We start from the raw sequence: 15463 nt of genomic DNA, 5'->3' as shown, positions 1-15463 counted from the left end.
TTCTTCCGTATGGGCCTCGACCTGCTTGGCCCCTTTCCTATTTCTATGAAAGGAAACAAATGGATTGCTGTTGCAACAGATTATGCCACGAGATATGCCATTACACGAGCGATGCCAACCAGCTGCGCTGAAGGTGTCGCCGACTTCCTAATATACGACGTCACCCTGCACCACGGCGCCCCTCGCCAGTTACTCACGGATCGCGGCCGCTACTTTCTCTCGAAGGTCGTCGATGATCTGCTCCGCTCCTGTTCTACAGAACACCAGCTCGCTACCGCATACCACCCTCAAACGAACGGCCTCACCGAACGATTCAACCGAACACTAACTAAAATGCTGGCCCTGAACGTTTCCGACGATCACCGCGACGGGGACGTCGCTTTACCGTACATCACTTTAGCATACAACTCGTCCCGTAACGATACTGCCGCATTCTCCCCATTTTACCTTTTGTATGGCCGCGACCCCACCTTGCCCTTCGACACATTGCTACCTTCCGCAGTACAATCATCCAGCACTGGTTACGCTCCCGATGCTATTGCCTTAGCCGCCCAGGCCCGAGAGGTCGCCCATCATCGCCTTACAGTCTCGCAAGCTTCTCAAAAGCGACGCTACGACCTTCGGCACCGAGACCACCATTTTTCACCTGGTTCCCTTGTCCTTCTCTGGACGCCTTCACGTCGCGTCGGATTGTCGGAAAAACTACTTTCCCGTTATGCTGGTCCATACCAGATCTTACGACAACTGTCCGACGTCACATACCAGATCGCCCCTGTCGGTCAGCCTTCAGTGCCTGCCAACGTCACCAGCGATGTTGTTCACGTCGCCAGGCTCAAGCCCTATGTCCCCCCATTAAGCAACGCTCCATAACCTGCACCCGGACGGAGCTAACCCCACGGGGAAGATGATGTTACGGCGAAGGGAAAGAAGAAGGTGACGCGAACGAGAGGAAGACGAAGACACTGGCCGTTGCCTGAACGCCATATTTCTTCGCTTGTAAATATACATTCTTCTACACTCGTGGGCCTGCTTTCTTCCTGCAACAATATTTTTGACCCATCAAAATTCTGCCCTCCCATTTCATTAAGATGTCCCACATGGCATCTTAAACTGGACTTTTTTTCTTTTAGCCACATAAGTGCTTTATTATTGCCAGTTATATCATGCAAATATGTACCAGAAATGATCATCACAGCACTACATGTAAATGTTAAGCTTGTTCACTGATCGAGACAAATAATACAGAGCTGGCCCAGTGATTGCGCCGGCGACTTGTCGTCTTTACCGCTGTTTATTTAAAAGAGCAGCTATCTCCTCCCACAGCTCGTTTTTTTTTTTTCGATCAGCACTCATACGGGGCGAGAACTCCGTAGAAGCTCTAGCCAGGTATGGATGCTGTTCGATTAACTGCAACAGAACAGCGGCCTGTTCCTTCGACACGCGTGGGCCTTTAGCCGACATTTTGCAGCCTTTCTAAAAAGTTGGAATTTCAGCCCAACCGCAACACAGCAAGGCAAACATTTTGTCTAAACTTATCGCCCGCATAAAATGCTCACTTCGATTTGATAACTGTGTTTTAACTTTTTATACCGTTCATATAAGAAAAGTTAAAGTCCCTACTGACATTTACTGTTCCAGCATCTTCTTTCTCAGAGCGGAACCGTCAGTGCAGGGGCGCCTGACAGAGGAAGGGTTACCGTCGCTGCGATCACTTTGACGAAGCTATTGTTCTGTCGTGGCGGTGCCCCACTGAAGGGTGCTCGGTGCCTTGACAGTTCTCGATCCACTCTGTTCCAAATTTTGTCCTCCGGTGTTATAAATAATTCTTGTTGGTTCTTCCTAAAAAAAAAGGGGGGGGTGGGGGTCACACGTCATTCAATACATGCAGCCAAAAGCAAACAATGCAAGCACTACACGAGGATATTTACTCACCTCACTCTTGTATCTCATGTCTCCCGGAACCAGCGTCTGAATTTCTTCTCAGACGAAAGTACACCACCGTGGGTCACAACGGACTAGCGTAAAAGCTCGGTGATGTTAGGTTCAACAGAGGCCGCCATTTTGCGTGCGCTCAGCGGCACAGATTGGATGCAGATTCGACAAATATGTGGCCACGACTTCTAAGATAGCACTTGCGTTTGCTTTTCTTTATGCTACGGCAGCTTTCACGTTGTAAGGTTATAAAACAAACTTGCTTTACGAAGGATGGACGTGTGCTTTTAATAAATGTCTTTTTACAAAATACGTTTGCTATACAGCCCCGGAAAAAGAGACGAGAACAGGAAAGAAACATCCGCCCAACGGACGGAGCTGTTGATTGGACTATTAAAAAAAACGTCGTGCATACCTACCCACCATTTCCAAAAACGGTGACGTCACGCGAAAAAGCATTGGCATAAAGAAATTCATTCTTACAAAATAGCACCCCTGGTGGCTTTAATTTCCGTGGTCTTCCTATGACAGTCTTAGAATGAACTGAATGAGTTGCTAGACGGTACTCCTTTTATAAATGAAAGCGTGGTGACGTCAATAAAGAACCGCCCTGGACATTCGAAAATATCACGTGATACTTAAGTGCACCACGATTGCACTGAAAGCGCTGCATTCCATCTGCACAAGTCAGGTCACTAGTTCTAGAACATTTGAACACGACTTACCCGATTCACCTACAAGTATAAACAGATGGCTCTGTCAAAGTAGACAAACACCGCTGCGCCACTTTATTGTATATTCCCTCTCTGAGATAAACATGGTCTGGCAGTCTGGACTGCACAACCTCGTCGACACATGTGGGAGGTGTGGCAAAAGCTGTTGCTCTGCGCAAACTAAAGACTTTGCCTCCACTGAATGTGGTTCTCCTTGCGAACTCAAAGGCCGCGTTGCAACAACAGTACCGTTGTCTACCTTCCATCAAGTTTCCGCACAAATCACTAGGCCTCGTGGAAGAATTCGGCAACAAAGGGTGCTCAGTAAAGTTTCAGTACATTCCTCCCACATTGGTATTTCTGGCACCGAGAAAGCTGGCAATTTTGTATACGCAGCCCTTTATCATCCTCCCAAACTCAAGGCGCCAAAGAGTAACTAAGCTAAAAAAACTGACATTTGTAACGACTTTGAGTCCCTTTCGGTTCTACCGCATATGCCCTGTGTAACCAAGAGATTTCGTTGACTTGGAGCCTTACTTCGACATCGAATAAAGACCGGATCTCCTAGTACACCACGACGGTTATTTAAGACACGTGTATCAATTCTCTGAACTGTACGGCATGAGACGAGACAGCAGACATTAAACACTTTCTGTAGTCATGCCCAGAATTTGAAGATTAAAAGCGCACTTTCCTGGAGAATCTGCAAAAAAAAAGGACCTTCCGCATGCGTGTCTGCAACACCCTGTGTTCCCCGAAGGATCAGTTATATCCTGCAAAGAAACTTCACGTCTTCTTATCTAATTCTTAAGACAGACTGGTTTATTGGACATGTTGTGAAACACTGAAGCGATATTGTAAGCGACGCTCTGGTGGAGCAATTGCCCTCATTTATCGCCAGGCTAAACCCGCCTGTTCCTTGAATCCATCGTGATCTTCCTCGGCGGCCTTTCATATATGGCGCGCTCCTGCGCCCGTGTCTCATGCCTTGTGGTGCGAGGCTAGAAAAATAAAAATAAGGAATAGAGCTTTTCTTCTGCTCCTTCCATCTGGCCTCTTTCTCTCTTTCGATCGAAGACTCTCACTTTGTTGTATTGGACCTAACCTCGGACCCTGCAACCCACCCTCACCAGCAAATAAAGTTTGTTTATTCTAAATGGTGAGTGATGTGGCAATGTCATGTGGTCGTCGTCGTTTCATCCCCATCGTGAAGTTGTTGCCGTTGTCTCCGTTTTCATTGAACTGTTCTTATTCTGTCCTTGTTAGACGGCACTGCACTGAGTTGGGCGCTGAGTAAGGCCGGCAATTCGGCAATATTGTAACTAGTCGTCTTTAAACGGGATGTCCCTTTTAAAGATAATAAGTTGGGGGCATTGAACGAAGTCGCCGAAGGAAACACTCTGGCAATAAATGCGTTCGGAGACGAAGGAGTCGCTGAACTCTGTGATGCACTATTACAATATGTAACTGCAGGCTTGAAAAAAAAAATTCTTGGATGACCTTTTATAATATATAAAGCATCATAAAAACAGTGAACTATTTGCACTGAGCGCGCTTATGTGAGCATTAATGTTATGCAAGAGCGCCAAAAAGCAGAAAGCTTTTCCAGTGAGTGCATCTAAAAGGAATTACCATTACCAAATCCTGACTGGAAGATTACCACTGTCCATGAAAAGAAAAGTGTACAATGATTTCATTCTACCGGTGCTAACATATGGAGCAGAAACTTGGAGGATAACATGAAGCTCGAGAACAATTTGAGGACCAAACAAAGAGCGATGGAACGAAAAATGTTAGGCCTAACGTTAAGAGACAGGAATAGAGCGGTTCGGATCAGAGAACAAACGGGGATAGCCGATATTCTAGTTGACATTAAGCGGAAAAAGTGGAGCTGGTCAGGCCATGTAATGCGAAGGATGGATAACCGGTGGACCATTAGGCTTACTGAATGGATACCAACAGAAGGGAAACGCAGTCGAGGACGGCAGAAATCTAGGTGGAGTGATGAAGTTAGGAAATTCGCACGCGCAAGTTCGAATCAGCTAGCGCAAGACAGGGGTAATTGGAGATCGCAGGGAGAGGCCTTCGTCCTGCAGTGTACATAAATATAGGCTGATGATGATGCATATAAAAGCATCATTTTGCATTTCATACGAACTGCGCAAAACGGAGTGCCTACGTCGACTTTCTCACAACTGAGTATCGGGAACGCTCTTTTCATGTTGAAAAAATAAAAAAGTGGAGGTGCTGGGTATCGATCCCAGTACCTCTCGCATGCTAAGCGAGCGCTCTACCATCTGAGCTACACCCCCGACACAATCACTCGGTAACCGAGTCGCTAGCATATTGTGCTCTTCGCCTGAAACAAGGTCGAAGGAAATCGAACGAAAGAGGTGAGGGGAAGGTGGAGGCGACGACCGGTTGCCGCAAGAATCTCGCTTCGCATATTAAACGTGCTGTCTGCCGCTCGGAAGGCGTCTTCGGATTGCGGTGGAAATGAGGAAATTGTCTGTAACGTTGGCGGAGTGTATAAATATGTCTCTTAATGACCAGAAGGACCTACCCTACCATCTTAGTACTTTTCTATACAATTGTCAAACTTGCTTTAGGGTCCCTCTAAAAGTGAATAAAGGGGCCCTGAACCACATTTTATTTAAGTGGAGAAAGTCATTTGTTGACTTTCTCTCCGTGTTTGCTATCTTACTATCTTACTCGGTGTTTGCTACGGCCCCCCACGAGCAGACGCCGGTTTTTCTAATAAGCTCAACTGCGACCTAGATGTACTAATGAAAAAATGCACTGACGCCCAGATTTTACTCTTCGCAGACTTTAACTTCCCGCATATCAACTGGGATAGCTATGCACGTTCGTCACATAGTAAAACCGAAAATGATTTCCTCGAAGTATGCTTTAATTTCAACTTAACACAGCTAGTTTTAGAACCAACCCGCGTGGTGCAGGACTCCGCCAGAATTTTAGATCTTATATTAACTAACAATCCGTCCAGCCTGTCTTCGATGTCTTATCTCCAGGACATTAGCGAACATAGAGTAATTCACACTGTCTTTAACTTTACCTTTCCAAACGAGAATCATGGACTAAAATAATACGCTTATACGATAAAGGCAACTACGATGCGATTAACAACGAACTCATGTCTTTCTACCCCGATTTCACTGCTGAATTCCATAACCGCAAACTTCAAGCAAATTGGTCGACCTTCCAACAAAATATCACTAATCTTGCTTCTAACCACATTCCAGTTATTACAGTACAGACTAACAGTAATAAACCTTGGATCACAAAAAAAAATTAACAACTCCAGAAAACAAGAAAAAACGACTTTTCTGTTACGAAAAGCAAAGCAACTGTCCTGTGACCTGGGGCAAATATTACGAGGCAGAGAAAGCTTATATCTCTGCTATATACCGCGAAAACCACTCCTGCTTCCATGGAATCTTGCATTGTGTACTAAGCAGTAACCCACAGAAATTATGGCAATTTCTAAACCTCAAGCCACCGGACGCTATCATTATCGCATACCATAACCATATAGTGATACCCGAACACGAGAATGCCGATGCATTTCACCTTGCGTTTTCATTGGTATTCACCACTTAACCTGATGCTCCGCTGCTGATACAACCATTATCTGTGCAATCTGTTATGTCACCCATCGAATTCACTGAACGTGGCATCCCTGTAACCTGCACCCCGACATCTTAAAATCCATTACTGAATTTCTCACTAACCGATCACAGTCAGTACATATCAATGATTACACATCCGCACCCCTCACGGTAACATCTGGCGTCCCACAAGGTAGCGTACTAGGCCCTCTGCATTTTCTTATTTATATTAACGGCCTTCCTCTCCATGTTTCCTCTGAAATCCGTATGTTCGCCGATGATTGTGTTATCTACCGTATCATTACTAGCCGCTTTGTTGACCACAATGTTTTACAAGATGATCTTAACAAAGTGCAAGACTGGTGCAACGACTGGCTAATGACCTTAAGCCCAATAAATGTAAAGTAACGTGTTTCACTCGCCGGCATCAGCCCTTATCCCTACCGTATAATATTACTAATACCACCTTAGAAAAACTGTACACATTTATATACCTCGGCGCCACCCTTTCATACTACTTAGACTGGTCGGCTCATGTAACGCGCATTACTGCTTCCGCTAACCTAACACTGGAATTCCTGAAACGCCATCTGTCCGTCATGATACGCATCACGTTAAATTACTTGCATTCAATGCACTTGTACGTCGCACGTCCGAAGCTCGAATAGGTTTCCACAATGTCGTCGCGACATCAAACCTACCTTATCAATGCACTCGAAAGAATTCAGAATCGTGCAGCAAGGTTCATTCATTCATTGTATTCTTATAACACCAGCGTATCACTACTAAAAGCACAGTCTGCCTTAAACACGCTGTCATCCCGGCGTCGCATTGATTCGTTAATCCTTTTTCATAAGTTTTATCACAGCTCGATTCATCACGCACCATATGTGTTGGTCCCTCCACCTCTCCATTCCCTGCGTTCAGGGCCACCAGTTGCAGGTAACGCGCCCACGCAGCCATACTACAACCTTCTCTGCATCTTTCTTTTGCCGATCTTCGACCGACTGCAACAGCCCGCCCCGTCAGATCGCCGAAATCACCTCATCATCGTCATTTGCTGATAAGCTTAATACTTACATTCTTCATTGAACACATGTGGCTACTAATTAGAACAATCAAGATTTGTAAATCCCACCCCTTATGTAATACCCCCAGCGGGGGTCACTAAGGAAATATAAGTGAAGTGAAGGGCTACTTCAGAAATATCTTACCTCAAGAGTACTTCAATGCGTTCGGCAGACGAGAAGTTATTGGTAATCAAACGGGGCCTCCGCTGCGCTCCCATTCCTTTTTTTCAATCCCTTGCACTGCGAAGGCGTCCAGCAGAGAGTGAGGAGCAGGCTTCTGCGTAATAGAAAGCGTTTAGAGAAAGGTGATTTAGGGCTCTACTTGCGAGCTCCATGCACCGCGTATAACAGCGAAACGCAGGTAAGATGTTCACAGCAGCATATGCTACCCGCCGACTAAGTTATTTCACGAAGCCCGAAGGGTGGTTTAGGGCCCTTTTAAACGATATTAGGGTCCGTTAAGTGCAAGCGGATGGTCGGACATCGGAAAGCATTGTTGAAGAAGCCAAGCAATCTGGCCAATGACTACACTAGCAATAATCCGCAATTACGCTGCTGAAGTTGATAAAGGTATTTTAATATAAAGCTAATAAAGGCGATGATGACGACACAAGTTATGATCGACGCGTTTTGGTAGACGGCATGGTAGTATACCGAGGACGACAGTGGTGGCTGTGACGACGATGGAATGATGACTGTGAAGACGATGACTGCGTGACGTCGATGGCAGTATGAGAACGACGGCCCGATGGCAACGGAATCACGACAGCGTGACGACGATGAAGGCAACGGCCCTGCTTTTTTCCGCGCTCGTTTATTTCGTGAAGGCTAGACACTCCTCGAAACGTTGGGTTCAAAATCATGCAGATCGCTCGCTTTGGTGAACTGCGATAAAACTACGTAGTTGACAAGAGATGCGCAGGACACTTTCATACATTGTTAATTGATACTATGACAAAATAATAAAAAAGTACGTTTGTATGGCTAAGTCACGAAGCGGCATATTTTCGTGAGTTTTCTACTGGTTTTGAGTCTGATTAGCGACACGCCGAATTACGGGCGTCAACAACTTGGGGTCCTCACTGTGCAGCGTATAATTTCGAGACATCGGCACGCCGAATTACGGGCGTCAAAAGCGTATGGTCCTCACGGCGTGGCATCTCGATTCGAGACGCGACACTGCCGATTACGGAGCCAGAAGTGTGCGTGTACGTCCGCGTGGTAATGCCGGGCTCGACCTTGGCCCTTGACCATGGAGAGAGGGGAATCTACCGTCCTTCGCCCATGGTCAAAGAGGCGCGGCCATGACTTTCGGGAGGAGCCATGAATTAATTAGGTGAACTCTGCATACCGGCAGTTTCCCTACATAGGGAACTAGGGAAAGGAGGAAAGGAGAGGCTTTTGAGCGCAGATTTTGGGCCCTACTAATTAGTATAGAAGCTGAACCTATGCGCAACTGAGAAGCCGTCGGGGGGCTAGTGCAGTCCAGTAACGCCTGGGCCACCTGGCCACTTCGGAAACTTCGAGGAACTAGTTGACGTACTAGACGACTTACCAACGTCTGCAACGAAGCTAACGGTAGTGCGCCTCAAGTTAGGTCAACCTGCTTGAGAGAAGACGTCAAATCTAGACTCCCGGGAAACCCAGCCCAGCAATCGCATACACCTCGACAAGATCAGCCCGCCATCATTCTTCGGGAAAGCTCTGCGCGCCGACTTCACGGTTTATGGACTTGCTGCTGCTGCCCGGCCACGCGTATGACATTGTTTGTTTCTTTTGAACTTTGTTTTCATTTGAACTTTGCTTTACTCAATTACTTATAAGTGTATTCTTGTAATTTGATCCGCGCCCTGTTTCATTTGTATATCTACTGTTAATTGTTCATAGTTATTTGTCTTCATCATTGTGTTATATTATGTTCGGTGTGTTAGTCTATCTTGGGTCTTTTTCTATTATTTTTTTTCATTGTGCATATTTATCCGTCGATAAATATCTGTTTTTTTAAATCCCGACTCTGACTCTTTTCACTGTGTTCGCTTGAGTACGGAACGACCAACCAGCTTGTCTACCCCGTCGATCGACTTCGCGCCGACGACAAATCGGGGACAGCTGTGACAGCTTAGGAGGCTGAAAAAAAATACTTCGGCGACGAACGCGCCTCACAACTCGGTTGCACAAGAACAAGTTCCCTTGATAACAGCACATTTCTTGCCGCGGAGCATGTTCCCGTTGCCGAAATTTCGGTGGACATCCCGCATGTCCACTGAACAAGTTTCGCGCCTACTCATAGCCAGCCCTTCATTGAGTTAACTTGGTCACACAAAGCGCGGCCACTGCATGGTTTTGAAGAGGTGCACTGCTCGATCCGTCGATAGCTCAGTTGGTGGAGCGGTAGACTGTAGAGGTTTGCTCCACACGGACATCCATAGGTCGCTGGTTGGAATCCGGCTCGACGAATTCTTTCTTTTTCTATGCTATTTTTGTCTCTCTCACGCATTAGCAATAATGTGGTCCTTCACGCACTTTTCCTGGCTCTCAATGTCACCCAGCATGTGTCATTGCATACACACGGGCGGCTCTTCAACGAACCTCTTTCATGCCGACATGGGTCACTGTAGTTGCGCGACTGAGTATAGGCACCGCTGTTCAAGAAAACTCTTTGATGCCGACTTGGAACATTGGGAGTCTGCCACTCGGTCTGTGCTCGTCTTCCATGAACCTCTTTGACGCCAACTTTGGTAACTATGTATGTGCCACTGGGAATGTGCAGCTCTACAATGACAAAAATTGAAGTAGACCCCGTCTCATGATGCCTACCGACGGTGATGCGCTAGCACTGAATAAATAAAAATCAGAGCCCTTCCCCTGTCGAAGAAATCGGGGTAAACGGGGCGTCGCAGGCGTTTTATTTCGTTTGCCGTAAACTCAGGGTAGGCGGCTTCTCACTGAAGTTTTCCCTCAACATCGCGCTCCCGCAACTCGGGGTTTCTCCTGGGCTTCGGAAGCCCTCACGCTGGAATCGGCACATCGGCGACGAGCCCTTTTCCGAGTGACTTCGCGACGATGTTGCTCAAACGCAGCCTGCTCCTCGGCGGAACACACCATGCGTGACCTTCCTATCCGGGCGCCGAAACTGATTTGAAGCGAGGGAAGCCCGGCGGCGCATTTCTATTTGCGCCCAAGCCCAGCGCTCGACCACTGGCGCCGCCATGCGCCGCTCGCGCGTACCATGTTTCTAGCCGCCGCCGTTGCAACGGAGAATGCGGAGAACACGCTGGGCTGGTGGTGACAATGCACAACTGTGGCTGTTGTTAAGGGATTGTTGGTATTCCTAAATAAACGCATCACTGTTTTGATGATCCAAATATAATCTCACTATCAGGGAGGGAGCAGTCTACATGACTGGAGCAGTATTTCTTTATGTGGGGTGTTGCTACGCTGCGCTCCGCAACACCCCAACGACCGCCGCTTCACATTGGCGCCCGGCACTGCGGCTTCCGCCGCAGAACCGTGGTGCAACCGACAGCACCGCCAAACAGAGAGGAAAAAAAGAAAATGGTGATACCCCTAGAAAAAAAAGTAATCTTAGAGCCAAGGCGGGATTAGAACCCGCGTACCCGCGATCTTCAAGCGAGGGTCGTAACCACTACGCTATACAGTTTTTTTTTCTTCATTGTCATTTCACAAACACAAACAAAAAGTATCAGATACACCATGTACATTTTCTAAATACACCAGCTACAACTCGGCCGGTGTATGTGGCCTAAAAATGCTTCATAGAATCCAATTTATCCAATATAGGTAGCCATTATGCTACCTATATCATGCTTGATATGCTAGATATCATGCTTAAAAAGCTTGCGGCCCTTTATACGCAATGCCTCACAACTTCAAGTGTACCAGAGAGCTGGAAGAACGCCAACATTATACTTATCCATAAGAAGGGAGACGTTAAAGAATTGAAGAATTAGACTAGAGCACTGCACGGGCTCGGGCTTACCCGAAAGCCCGGGCCCGATCCGGCCCGTGGGCCGGGCCGGGCCGGGTAGAGCAGTTTTTTCCCGGGCTCGGGCCGGGCTCGGGCACGGCGGGTGCTTTTTGACCCGGGCCCGGGCCTGGCTCGGGTTTTTTGACGCGGGCCCGGACCGGGCTCGGGCTTTCTGCGAGTTATTGTCGGGCTTCTAAACTCTGAAAAACATGTATTTTTCGGTCTCGGGCCGGGTTCGGGTCGGTTTCGAGCCGGGCTCGGGCCGGGCTCGGGCTTAAGGTAAAGGGGTGGCGGGCCGGGCCGGGCGGGTATCGTAGATTATTTCCGGGCCCGGGCCGGGCTCGGGTCTCTCCATAAATGTTTTGATCGGGCTCGGGTGGGCCGCTCAATGTAAAACGGGCCCGGGCCGGGCCCGGGCCGCAAAAATCGGCCCGTGCACTGCTCTATTACAGACGCATTAGCGTGCGTTTAGTATTATATAAAATATTCACCAAGATTACTTCCAATAGAATCAAGGCAACACTTGACTTCAGCCAACCTAGAGAACAGGCTGGCTTCAGGAAGGGATATTCTACAATGGATCATATCCATGTCATCAATTAGGTAATCGAGAAATCTGCGGAGTACAACCAACCTCTCTATATGGATTTCATAGATTATGAAAATGCATTTGATTCAGTAGCGATACCAGCAGTTATAGAGGCATTGCTTAATCAAGGGGTACAGGAGGCATGCGTGAATATCTTAGCAAATATCTGCAAGGATTCCACCGCTACCTTGGTTCTCCACAAGGAAAGTAGAAAGATACCTATGAAGAAAGGGGTGAGGCAAGGAGACACAATCTCTCCTATGCTATTCACTGCATGCTTAGAAGAAGTATTTAAGCTGTTAGACTGGGAATGCTTAGGAGTGAGGATCAACGGCGAATATCTAAGCAACCTTCGGTTCGCAGATGACATTGTCCTATTCAGCAACAAGGGAGACGAATTACAACAAATGATTGAGCACCTTAATCGAGAAAGTGTAAGAATTGGGTTGAAGATGAATATGCAGAAGACAAAGATAATGTTCAATAGCCTGACAAGGGAACAAGAATTGAGGATCGCCAGTCAGCCTCTACAGTCTGTAAAGGACTACGTTTATCTAGGTCAATTACTCACAGGGCACCCTGATCATGAGAAAGAAATTTGCAGAAGAATAAAATTGGGTTGGAGTGCATACGGCAGGCATTGCCAAATCCTGACTGGGAGCTTACCACTGTCATTCAAAAAAAAAGTGTACAATCATTGCATTCTACCGGTGCTAACATATGGGGCAGAAACTTGGAGGTTAACAAAGAAGCTCCAGAACAAGTTAGGGACCACACAGAGAGCGATGGAACGAAATATCTTAGGAGTAACGTTAAGAGACAGGAAGAGAGCGGTGTGGATCAGAGAACAAACGGGGATAGCCGATATTCTAGTTGTCATTAAGCGGAAGAAATGGAGCTGGGCAGGCCATGTAATGCGTAGGATGGATAACCGATGAACCATTAAGGTTACAGAATCGATAGCAAGAGAAGGGAAGCGCAGTCGAGGACGGCAGAAAACCAGGTGGGATCATGAAGTTAGGAAATTTGCAGGCGCAAGTATGAATACGCTAGCGCAAGACAGGGGTAATTGGACATCGCAGAGAGAGGCCTTCGTCCTGCAGTGGACTTAAATATAGGCTGATGATGATGATGATGATGATGATGATGATGATGATGATGATGATGATGTAGCCATTCTGGGGGTTCACCTTGGGCTCTGAACAAGTCTCCGGTGTAGATCACACTCTCAACAAAATAGTGTCTTGCTGAGTGAGTTTGTATACGAGAATGCCTAATATCCATCCTCGTCTTCCATACGCTATGCATGCAAAGCAACATTTGCATATCACTCGGCACTTCCCCTGTACCGGCACATGGCAGAAAACAGATTCCAAAAAGGCTTAATGGCAATTCTTTTTTAAGAGTTCTTTGCAAGATATCCCACAGAAATACGGAATGGTGGCTGTCTAGAAAAATATGTTCTATTGTTTCCGGTTTCCTGAAGATGAAACAGTTTACTGATCAAGGCACAAAAAGACCTTTACTTTGTAACCATGGCTTGACATGGAGAGTGTCTCTGTGCATTTGAAAAAAGAATGTTTTAACTGAGGGCCTGATCGGCATTTTAACACGCTTCAACAGTACCTATAGCTTGTAGACAGCTCGATGGACAAGTGTTGGTAAGAATACATCAAGAATATCACAATACAAACGCTTTTAGGGGCGAAGCTCCTTATGGCGGCACCCGTTCCGTCCCCGTCGTAGTAGTAGTAGTAGTAGTGTGTAACCAGTCTGAGAAAAAGTAAGGTGAGCGGCTTTGGTAGCAACAACACGCAGAACTGTTGTCGACGCCATCGGCGTTTTGCCCGCGTTCGCTCAAAATGCGTGCGGCGTTGGTGACTGTTGCCGGAGCCTCTGATATAAATAGGCACTGCGTGCCGCAGCTAAACGTCGCCTCCCTTCCCTCCCCCTCCCCCACGGCCTCTCGCTCGTTGGAAGAAGGCGCGTTTGCTCTACATACATGGTGATTGTGAAGGAGAACAGAGACGCCTACTTCTGCAGCCCTTAAGCGAGCACGGCGCAGAACGCGCGTTTGTTCTCCGCCGTGCGTTCACTCCCCGTGAAAGACGCGCCCCTCGCGCCCTTTCACTCGCACATACAGCGTTCGGCGCGCGGCGATGCAGCACACCAAGGCCTTCCATCTCGGCCTGATACGTGCCGCCTATGCCTGCCGGTTTTGCTTCGCCCAGCCATGGCGACTCCACTCTATCCCTTCTTTCGCTCCCACTTACCCCTCCCCGTTGGCGCTGAGCCGTGCTCCCTCAAGGGCTGCAAAGATAGCGCCAACCTTTCCCTTTCCCTCAAGAACCACTTATCATCGGCGATGATAAGTGGTTCTTGAGGGAAAGGGAAAGGTTGGCGCTATCTTCTGCAGCCCTTGAGGGAGCACGGCTCAGACGATTTCTTCTCCAAATGACGTCATACGGAACCTCACGGCGACGGCGACGGCGACGGCGACGCCGACGGCAGAAATCTGCTTTTGAGTGTCCATATAATTGCTATCACAATAAAATATTCCGAAGTTGTGTCCGTAGCGCGGAATCGAACCAGGGACCCCTCGCTTCCGAGCGCGCGGCGTTAGCCCACTACGCCTCGAAGCGGACATGGACAAACGCACCACGATGGCTATAAATACCCAACATTAACGAAAGGCCGCGTTTCTAGCGCGTTTCTAACGCGTTTGTGCTAGCGCGTTACGGCCCGTGTAAGAAGCTGGTGTAAGACGCTGTGGCCTCTCCACCTTACCTTCAACGCGTTTCGAACGCGCTGCCTAAAGCGGTGGCAAGTCAAGTTCAAGTCGAGGAGCGTTTATGAATACGGGGGGTATACTCTCTCAGCAGTCATGTGATGGCGTCGGCAAACGCGGTGCACGTTCCGGCATGTGTAAATGGCTGCGTAAGACGCTGTGGCCCCTCCCCCTTACTAGAGAGTACTGCACGTTTCTAACGCGTTTGTGCTAGCGTCCCCTTAAGCGGGAGATCCGATGATTCCCTGCGGAGCTTCGCTCACTCATCATCATTCACCTCGTGGATCTGCTGTCATTTTTTTCGTAACATCAGACAAGTGTTCATGTGAAAATCTTGCCTTGAGCAAGCGTATAGACATAACCACTCCACATAAATAAGAACTAAGCGGTCCTGCTTTCAAAGAAAACGATGATACAACAAAATCAGATAGATAATGCTCTAATCGTGCTTGGATCATAGTTCTCAAAGATACATCAGTTTGATCCCGCGCAAAGAAGAATCTGCTTACCAACTGCTTGAAGAACAGATGCGAGAGGCCTAGACGCCCATTTTTCACCTTATGAAACAAATTGCACCGGCTGGTGCGCTCCCACTGCGATCAATATATAAAAGTCGCAAATACTCGGAGAATTTTTTGAACCTAACTTCCGGCCATGGTCAACACTTGCGACACGTAAAACACTTTGGTAATTCAAAAAATATTGTAAACGGAAGCTCTTGCAAATACTGAAAAATTATGGCCACCCCATTCAT

General features: G+C 47.5%; 1 non-coding gene across 1 annotated transcript; it reads right to left on the bottom strand.

The window, feature by feature from the left end:
• Nucleotides 1-4884: 4884 nt before the first annotated feature.
• On the bottom strand, nt 4885-4957 carry Trnaa-agc (transfer RNA alanine (anticodon AGC)). Its single transcript has one exon. It is a non-coding gene; the product is annotated as a tRNA-Ala (tRNA).
• Between the last annotated feature and the right edge of the window lie 10506 nt (nt 4958-15463).

Source organism: Dermacentor silvarum, chromosome 8 (genome assembly GCF_013339745.2).
Source record: "Dermacentor silvarum isolate Dsil-2018 chromosome 8, BIME_Dsil_1.4, whole genome shotgun sequence".
NCBI lineage: Eukaryota > Metazoa > Arthropoda > Arachnida > Ixodida > Ixodidae > Dermacentor > Dermacentor silvarum.
Note: the sequence above shows the minus strand (reverse complement) of the source record. Positions and strands in the feature narration are given on the sequence as shown.